At 41.6% G+C, this 10,252-nt stretch overlaps 1 pseudogene; it reads left to right on the forward strand.

Annotated features, from left to right (window-relative positions):
- The first annotated feature begins 8,888 nt into the window (after window positions 1-8,888).
- On the forward strand, window positions 8,889-10,033 carry LOC102745389 (SREBP regulating gene protein pseudogene; annotated as a pseudogene).
- The last annotated feature ends 219 nt before the right edge of the window (window positions 10,034-10,252 follow it).

The raw sequence follows: 10,252 nt of genomic DNA on the forward strand, positions 1-10,252 counted from the left end.
TTGTGTACAAACCACAGTGTCAAGTGATATAGAAGGAGTAGACAATAAATCAGAGCCATCATTAACAATAAAAACAGTACAGAGAGCAGAAGTAACATCTGCTCTCTTGGTACCCAAAGAGCTCTGTTTCATGAGCTCTTAAATATTGATCCCAGAAGTATTTACATTAATTTGTTAGTGTCCTCCAGAAATATTCTATAATATATATACTTTTAAGTCAAGAGAATAAAAACTTATTTTATATAAATAATGCTATATTATATTCATACTTTTTTTTTCCAAAAAATTGAGATCCTGGGCACCTGGGTGGCTCAGTCGTTAAGGGTCTGCCTTCGGCTCGGGTCATGATCCCGGGGTCCTGGGATGGAGCCCTGCATCGGGCTCCCTGCTCGGCGGGGAGCCTGCTTCTCCCTTCCCCACTCCCCCTGCTTATGTTCCCTCTCTCGCTGTGTCTCCCTCTGTCAAATAAATAAATAAAATCTTTAAAAAAAAAAATTGAGATCCTTGGATCCACTTTTGGATTCAAACAAAAAAAACCTAGAAACTAAATCTTATTCTAGGATGGGTTCCAAAGAGATTTCTTGGCACCCCTGGTGAGTGTGATTTTTTTTTTCCCCTAGTGTTTTTGAGCAAAGTGCACCACAAAGTCTGGTCATTGGATTTTTTTTCCAGGGACATAGAAGCAAACTAAAATCATATTTACTAGAACCCTTAGGATGATAGGGAGACTAAAATCATATTTACTAGAACCCTTAGGATGATAGGGAGACTAAAATCATATTTACTAGAACCCTTAGGATGATAGGGAGACTAAAATCATATTTACTAGAACCCTTAGGATGATAGGGAGAGCAACAGTTTGGGCTGAATATTTATTGAGCACCTCTTATGTGCCAAGCACTGTTCTAAGAGCTGGGGAGAGATGGATCCATGAAGGAGATAGTTCAAAATCCTTGCCCTTGTAAAGCTTACATTCTATTGTGGGGAGATTAATAATAAAAAAATACATCTATAGCTTGTCAGGTAGTGATAGTATGGCTAAAATAAATCAAGAAAAGGGCAAGTAGGAGTGCCAGAGAATAGGGATGGGAATATCATTTCAAACAGGGTGGTCAGGAAAGATCTTAACAAGATGACATCTGAGTAAAGATGTGAAGGCAGTGGAGAGTGTGAGCATGTAGGGAACTTGGGGGGAAAGGATTCCAGGCAGAGAGAATGGCAAGTGTACAAAAGCCCTGAGGTCGAAGTGAATCCTGGCGAGAAGACCACTGTGGCTAGAGCCAAGTGAAGGGGGGGAAAAGTAGTAACATCTGAGATTAGTTTTGAGTAGGAAAATGACTTGCTATGTTCAAAGGCTCACCATGGCTGCTGTGTTGTGAATTGGTTGAAAGAAAGGAGGTGAGTTCTAAAGACATTTCAACAATCCAGGTAAGAGATAATAGTGGCTCAGACCATGACGGTAGTAGCCGAGATGGTGAAAAAAAGGCTGGATTCTGTGCATGTGTGTGTTTAAGATTTTATTTTACATAATTTCTACACCCAACGTGAGGCTCGAACTCACAACCTGGAGATCAAGAGTCACGTGCTTTACTGACTGAGCTGGCCAGGTGCCCCTGGATGTATTTTTAAGACAGAATCAACAGTATTTGGTGACAGATTGGATTGAGTATAAGAGAAAAAGAGGCATCAAAGATGACTACATGGTGCAAGTCCCAAGCAACTGGAAGAATGAAGTTGTCATTAACTGAAATGACCAAAACAGCAGGTTGAACAGGTTTGGGAGGGGAAAAGATGAAGTGGTAAGTTTCAGGCATTCCAAGTTTTGAGATACCTATTAAAATCCAAGTGGAGATGCCAATTAGGTAGTTGGATATACAAATATGAAGTGCAGGAGAAAAGTCTTGGGTGGAGTGTATAAGAGTTGTCAGCATTTGATATTATTTAAAGCCATGAAACGCTATGAGAATAAGTGTAGACAGAAAAGAGGCCCAAGGACTAAATCCTGGGCAGTCCAATGAGTTGAGTTTGGAGACATGACAGGGAGCCAGCAAAGGAGCCTGAGAAGTGGCCAGTGAGTTAGAGAAAAACCAGAAGCTTATCCTAAAATTTGAGTTTCTAGCTGAGGAGGAAGTAACCAACTGAGTCAAATGCTGCCTATTCTTCAAGTAATATGGGAGGACTGAGAGTTGGCTATTGGATTTAGCAACATGGAGGTCACCAATGACCTTGATAAGAGAAACTGGTGGTGCGATAGACATAGGAGGCCCACTGGAGTGGGTTCAAAAGAGAACGGAAAGAGAGGAGAGGAGTTTTTTTTGGAGAGTTTTACTATAAAGGAGAGCAGAAAAATGAAGCAGTAGCTGGAGGAAAATGGAAGTCAAGGGAAAAAATTTAATGGGAAAAATTATAGTATGTCTGTACATTGATGGGAATGTTCTCGTTGGGAGTGGGTGAGGGGAGGTGGGGATTGACAATGCAAGAGAGAGAGGGGAGAATTGCTGGAAGGTGTCCTTGAGTAAATGAAAAGGGTTGGGAGCATGTACACAGATGGAGGAGTTGGTCTTAGATATAGCCTGGGCCCCTCAGTCCTTGGCACAGAAAGGAAGACAGAACAGACGAGATTGGATTTGTTTTCTTGGTGAAACAGGAAGCAGGTTGATCAGCCGAGAAGGAGAATGGGGGGAGAGTATTAAAGGTTTGGAGAGAGAGGAAAAGGTATAAACAGTTGCCTAAGATGGTGGATGGTCTTGAGGATTGCCAGCAGGCAGTGGGGGCCCAATGAGGTCATGAATGGATAGTGAGCCTGGGCAGCATGATTGAGTGTTTTTCCTAGTGAACTGCAGCTGCAGAGGTATGGGCAGAGGAGTAAGGAAGCTGGAATTGTCAGAACTGGGACTTTGCCAGGCAAGTACCGTGAAGAGAGAGAGAGGCAAGGGAATCAAGAATCTATGTAAGAGAGTGATTACAATGATGGACCATGGAACGCAGTGTGAGAAAGTCACGGACATGAGAGAATGTGAGGAGAGAGAAAAGGGGGTTGGATTTGGAGACTGTGTGTCCCAGTGTGGTTGAAGAGTTCCTTGTTTGGGGTGGCAGAAAGAGAAAGAGCTGGAAAGGCAGAATTTAATGATTGAGAAGTGGGATGCTGGAATTTGAGATTAAAATGTTTCAGGCATTGATGAAGACAAAGTCTAAAGGTGTATTATGGGCTGAATTGTGTCCCTCAAAATTCATTATGTTGAAGCACTAATCCTTATAACCTCAGAATGTGACTATATTTAAAGTGGTAATTAAGTAAAAACGGGGCTGGTAGGGTGGGCCTTAATCCAATGTGACTGGTGTCCTTATAAGAAGAGGAAATTTGAACACACAAAGAGATACCAAGTGCACCTGGTGTACAGAGAAAAGACTGAGTGAGGACACAACAAGAAGGCAGCTATCTGTAAGCCAAGGAGAGAGGTCTCAAGAGAAACCAAACCTGCTGACATCTTGATCTTGGATCTCAAGCTTCCATTACTCTGAGAAAATAAATTTCTGTTGTTTAATCCCCCTAGTCTGTACTATTTTGCTATAGTAGTCCCTGCAGACTAACACGCTGTGGCCATGAAAGCGAGAGGCGAGGTAGGATGGGAAACAAGAGGATTGGAAAAAGGAATTGAGAGGATTTAGTTGAGATTTTATTCTTATTCTTATTGCTGATACTTTGTACTTTGAAGAAGAGTGACTAAATACTTTTTGTTAAAGTTTACAGAGAGTGGAATCATTGAGGATTTTCCATCTTCTACCAGCACAATGGCTTCCAGTAAATTCCAATGTCGGTGAGATGAGCAGTCACTCCCAATTCGGGTGTCCCTCAAAGTAATCATGATGAATTGACATCTAATACTTATTAGATGTCTTTTTTCATGCTAGAAACTGTGCTAGAAGCTTTCACATACATTAAAACAAACAAACAAACAAATGAATTCAATGACACTAAGGTGAAAGCATTATTAATCTCATTTTGCATGTGAAAAAAAAAGGACCTAAGAAAAAAAAATTTTCAACTTGCCCAAGAACTAGAAGTTAAGTCCAAGACTTTTATATTCTTTGGACTCATCAATTGCCTTTGCCGGATACACTTCTACGTATCAATCCCTTCTTCTTCATTGCAAATGGGTTTCAAATGTGGATATTCTGATTCCTTGGTAGTGGCTGCCTACAATGTTATTTTGAAGACACGCTGGTAACAAGATAGGTTAGCTAGATATATGACTGCTGTCTACTGTGGAGATAGGGTCAGGGAAGGGCAACATGCATGGCTAATACTCCCCAGTCTTAGTCGACTTTTATGTCACAGGTATTTACGAAGACTTGGGGAGGTACAGGACCAATTGCCATTTGGAAGACCGTTCAGTAAGTGTGAGGGTGACAGAAGTAAATAAAGAGGATATGACAGGCTGGAAAATCTGATAAAATTGTGGAAAGGGGAGTTGAGTAATATCCTTATTTTGGTGATCCCATTAATGAATACATCTAATGAAGTGTCCCCAGACAAGCAAAAAAAAAGAAAAAAAATTTACTTAATTTCATTTCTAAGAAGACTCTTTTTTAACCTGCCTCCTGAAAAAAATAGGTGTACTCATAAAGAAGATTCCTGAAGCCATTTGTCTCCAGTAAACTCCCAATTTTCTTGCCAATGAATTCTTACTAAATCAGGATTTTCTTGCTAGTCCTCCAGGAACCAGGGAGAGTCACTGGGCTGCCGTGCTTATTGGCTGCTTCTGGCCTTGGCTTCCTGTTCTCAACAGCAGAGCTGAGGAAATCCGCAGGATGCTTGCTACCAGGGGACAAGATGACTCAGGAGGAAACACTCCACCTAAAATAGTCTTGGTGTGCAGCCTCTGAGTCACTTTGGAATCAAAGTTAATGTGTGATCCTGGAATTAATCCCACAGGTGATGGGAAATGGAGAAGAAGGAAGTATCTGAAAGAAGTTTATCCAAAAGAAAAGTTTGCCACAAAGATGAAAATTTAACTGCAGAAAAGGCTACTACTCAGGGAGAAATTTCATCCTGGAAATTCAAAGTGGTTGAATTACGATTTTCTCCAGTGACCATGGGCATAAAGTGGTCGTCAAGGCCCAATCTAGGGACCCACCGGAAGTGGATATTTCCTTAAAAACACATTAGGAAAGCAGCAGTAGAACAGCTGTGTAAACAGAAATGGACCACTGGGTTGCAGTAGCCTTGATTTTTGTCTTTATAATTCTTTCTCAAGAATTATCTGGCCAAGGGGCGCCTGGGTGGCTCAGTTGGTTAAGCGACTGCCTTCGGCTCAGGTCATGATCCTGGAGTCCCAGGATCGAGTCCCGCATCGGGCTCCTTGCTCAGCGAGGAGTCTGCTTCTCCCTCTGACCCTCCCCCTCTCATGCTCTCTCTCTCTGTCATTCTCTCTCTCAAATAAATAAAAAATTAAAAAAAAAAAAAAAAAGAATTATCTGGCCAAAATGTTTATGGTGCTGCTAGACTCTACGTTTATCTCTAATTCACAAACATCTAGTGTTTCACCTACTGAGAGAGGGGATGGAACATACAATTCATATTCAAAGCTCTCCAAGCAACATTCTGTATTTGGAATGGCCTCTCAAACCTTTGTCTTACCTGCCCTTTTCCCTGTTCATCCTGGCTCCAGCCCTCAGAGTCTATTTATTTATTGTAGTTCTTCCCAATGAGGGACCAAGGAACTGGTATTCCATCACTTATTCTTTAAATGTATTGAACGATTACCATCTAGCAGGAAGGCAAAGAATGCCAATTTTTTTGCCCTCAAGATGCTCAGAATCTAATTGAGGAAATAGAAAATTTCAACAACAGGTTTGTAATACAAAATGTCAAATCTCCCAATAGATTTAAGCATAGGCTTCTTGAAATCACAGCAAGGCACAGGGAACTTGAATGGAGCTGGAGGTTCATGGGAGATTTCTTGCTAAGGCAGGGACACAACTGAGTCATCACGGTGAAGAAGCAGGTAGCTGGGCAAACTGTGACTCAATCAAAGTTAAACATTCACTGGTAGATAAATGCAATGTATGAAGCTTGATTGGATCTTGGCTTGGAAAACAACGAGGTGAAATATATTTTGAGGACAATAGCAAACTATGAATATAAAGAGTATTAGACAATATTAGGTGTTTTAAATTTACTTAAGGTAAAGTAATGGTGTAGTTATGAAGGAGGTTGTTCTAATTTTTAGGAGATACATACACTTGAAATGTATTTAGCAAATGGTTTAGTAAACATCTGAAATCTGAAATGGTTTGGCAAAAGGAGGAGGAGGAGGAAAAGGAGAAAGAGGAGCAGAAGAAGAAAAGAAGGAGAGGAAGGAGGACCAGGAAGAGAAGGGGAAGGAGAAGAAGAATGAATCTATGGTAGATAGATAAAGGAGTCAAACATAACAAAATGTTAACAATTGTTGAATTGAATCTGGGTGTTCATTACACTAGTTTTTCAACTTTGTTGAGTTTTTGAAAATTTTCATAAAAAATAGTGGGAGAAAAAAATACCCTGGTAGATATTCAGTTGCATAAATGCCAACACTACCCAAAATTCAGAGCGTGTATTCATGCTGGGAATAGAAAATAAATGCTCTTCCCAAACAACCACATTAGGCTACACAGAAGTACCGAATTAGGAAAAAGGGGCCTAGTCTGCAACTTAGAGCCAGTGTCCAGCTGCCTGAGTGGGAATGAATGTAGTTGGGAGGGTGGGTGAGGAAGGAGCTCAGAGCTTGAAGAGTCTTGTTTGTGTCAGGCTGAGGAGTTTGGACCTTATCCTGAGGAAGTCAGAACCACTTAAGAGTGGAGGGCATTTTAGAGGCACATTTGAGGGATGGATCAGAGTTTGGAAGGCATGGAGCTAAGAGATCATTGCAGAGACAAGTGCAGTCATCCCATCAGAAATAAAGAAGGCCAGGGCACCTGGTTGGTGCAGTTGGTTAGCGTCTGACTCTTAGTTTCAGCTCAGGTCCTGATCTCAGGGTCATGAGATTGAGCCCCATGTCGGGTTCTGTGCTTGAGATTCTTTCTCCCTCTCCCTCTGCCCCTCCCACTCATGCTCTCTCCCTCTCAAATAAATAAATAAAGCTTTAAAAGTAAAAAGAAAGAAAGAAGGCCAAATGTTGGGGAGGATGCAAAACAAGCTGCTTTGGAAAAGAGTTCGGCAGTCTCTTACAAAGTTAAATATATACATACCCTACAAACCAGCAATTTCACTCCTAGGTATTTACTCAAGAAAACAAAAAACTTAGTCCACACAAAGACTTTGACAAGAATGTTTAGAGCAGCATTATTCATAATCACCAAAATTGGAAGTATTGACTAGTAAATGGATAAAGTGTACATTCATAAATAGAATAGTGTGTAATAAAAAGGAATGACCTACTGATACTACAACATGGATGAATTTCAAAAGCCTTATGCTAAGTGAAAGGAGCCAAACTAAATACTGTATGATTCCGTGGCTATGACATTCTGAAAAAAAACCAAAGCTAATGGTACAGAAATCGGACCAGTGGTTACCAGGTGCTGGGGTATGGGGAGGATTTGCCTACAGGGCACATGGAACTTTCTGGGGTGATGGGGAAATATTTTATATAATATTTTTATCATGGTGGTGGTTACACAGCTGCACACATTTATCAAAGCTATGCACCTACAAAGGGTGAGTTTCACTGTATAGAAATTGGATATCTCAATATACCTCCCTTCAAACAAAAGAAAAAGAATAACAGGACATGAGGACTGAATGGATAGAGAATAGGAGAAGGAAAAGTAAAAGATGTTTTGGTAATCAAGAAAACAGATACACTAATACAAGAAGTGGAAATGTCAGAGGATAGCACCTGATACAGCCAGTTAACTGTTGCAAGAATAAAATGATCAATCAAGTTATATCTAGGAGTAATTCAGAATATATTAAAATATTTTCATCTATTTTTATGTTACTACTTTAGCAGCCAACTTGGCACAAGTGTGAGGAAAATGTTATTAACTTTAAAAAGTATATCATGGATTCTCAAGAAGAAATTTATATTCTGGAAACATAGAAAGTTTGTGTGTGTGTGTGTGTATGCATGGGCATTCCTGTCTCAAAATATCTGATGATAATCTTCTTTGCGTTGTTTTTCACTGATTTTACATGGTTTTTAAAATTTATTTATTTGAGTAAAATTAAATAATTTTAATTTAAATAATTAAAATGTATGCAAAATGCTTTCTTAATTCCAATTAATAAAAAACACTTTTTTTTTTAAATGAAGAATGCTTATAATATGGTGGAAGCAGTAAGTATGGAGATAGTTTGGAGAGAATTCAAGAAGATAGAATCTTTTCCAGGAAGTGATTTTTCAGATGAGATAGGCTTGCACATGGGCATATGGACCTCTCAAATAAGAATACTACTATAGTATTTGTGGGGAGAAAAGAGTGGAAATAATCTAATTTTCCATTAATAGGAAACTGGTTAAATAAATTATGGTACATCTATACAAGAGAATACTACGCAACAGTTAAAAACGAGAAAAATTTATGTGTGGTGGTATGCAACAATGGTTGAATTTAAAAAAACAACAACATTGTACAGAATATTACTAATTATACAACAAAAGAGATCACACACACACACACACACACACACACACACACACACACACACACACTGCATAGCCATAGAGTATCTCCGGAAGACTATGACCAGAAGCTGTTTTATCTGTCAGGGTCCATTCAGGAGACAGAAATTACACAATAATTTGAATAGTGAAGGCTTAATATAAAGACGAGTTAGTGGCTGCCGGACACTGGCTGGGCCACCACCCGCCACAACTGATGGGGCCACTGGCCACATAGAGGCCATGCCGCCTGGACCTGCGCCTGCCCCGCCGCACAGCCCGCCGCCATGCCCGACATTCGCGGGCGCCGTGAACATGGCCGCCAGGGTGTGGCGCCAGCTCCTCTGGAAGAGGTGGCTGCTCGCCCTGGTCTTCTGGCTCTTGCTTGTCTACTTCCTCCTCAGCACCTTCGAGCAGGAGGAGAGGGCAGTGAGAAATCAGAATCTCCTCGAGGTTCAAGACCATGGCCAGCCCATTCTGTGGAAAGTGCTGCAACACTTTCCGGCCTGGCCACCGGTGCCGGAGCTCCCTTCAAGGGAAGCACCTCGTCACCGACAGGCTGGGATACGTTGGTGAAAGGGAGGATTTGCTGGGGAATGGCCACGGGGACGTCAACGTCCCTGGCACAAAGCAGTACCGCTGTGACGGCTGCTTGCCTCACGACTGCTGCAGCGCTTGCAAGTACTGCGTGTCCTGCTGCCGGCAGCCCAGCAAGCGACTTCTCCTGGCGCGCTTCCTCACCTGGGCAGCCATGGTGTTCCAGAACCTCTTCATGGCCGTCAGAGATCACTTTGAATTGTGTTTGGCCAAGTGCAGGACCTCATCCCAGGTTCCCAAGTAGTTGATGCTGGCTGCTGACTTGATCTGTTCATCATGACAAGGGTAAAAGAAAAAGTTTAAATTACAGGAGTATCCAGCCCTCTCCCCGCCCACCGCCCACGCAAAGAAGGACTCGAGGTCATTTCGTAGTGAGTTGAATGGTGGCTGTGCAAAAAGGATACGTTCACATCCCGACCCCTTAGAACCTGTGAATGAGAGGCTATTCAGAAAAGTGTCTTTGCAGATGGAATTAAGTTCAGGATCTTGAAATGAGATCACCTTGGATTATCTGGGTGGGCCCTAAATCCAATGACAAAGTTCCCATGAAACACACAGAGGAGGTACACACAGAGGAAGGCCGTGTGGAGACAGAGGCAGCCACAAACCCAGGGATGCTGACAGCCACCAGGAGCTTGAAGAGGCAAAGAACAAAGCCCCCCTAGAGCTCTGGAAGGAGCACAGCCCTGCCAACACCTTGACCTTGGACTTCTGGCCTCCAGAGATGTGAGAAAATAAATTCCTGTTGTGCTAAGCCACCAAGTTTGTGGCAGTTTGTTTTGGTAACCCTGGAAAACTAATAGACATTTCGTCTTGCATTAATGGAAAAGGGGCCAAGTTTTAAAAAAAAAAGGATATTGGAGAAGTCAGTAGGATTTAAATAACAAGTTGGATTTATTGAGTACTATACCACATGCCAGGTACCTGCTTCAGTTAAAACATGACAGAAATTTGACCCAGCAAGATGAGCCCTGGAGCTTATGTTTTTAACTCGTTACCCTGTACTTCTA

This window comes from Leptonychotes weddellii, chromosome 1, assembly GCF_054177405.1.
Source record: "Leptonychotes weddellii isolate Sample4059 chromosome 1, ASM5417740v2, whole genome shotgun sequence".
Classification (NCBI taxonomy): domain Eukaryota; kingdom Metazoa; phylum Chordata; class Mammalia; order Carnivora; family Phocidae; genus Leptonychotes; species Leptonychotes weddellii.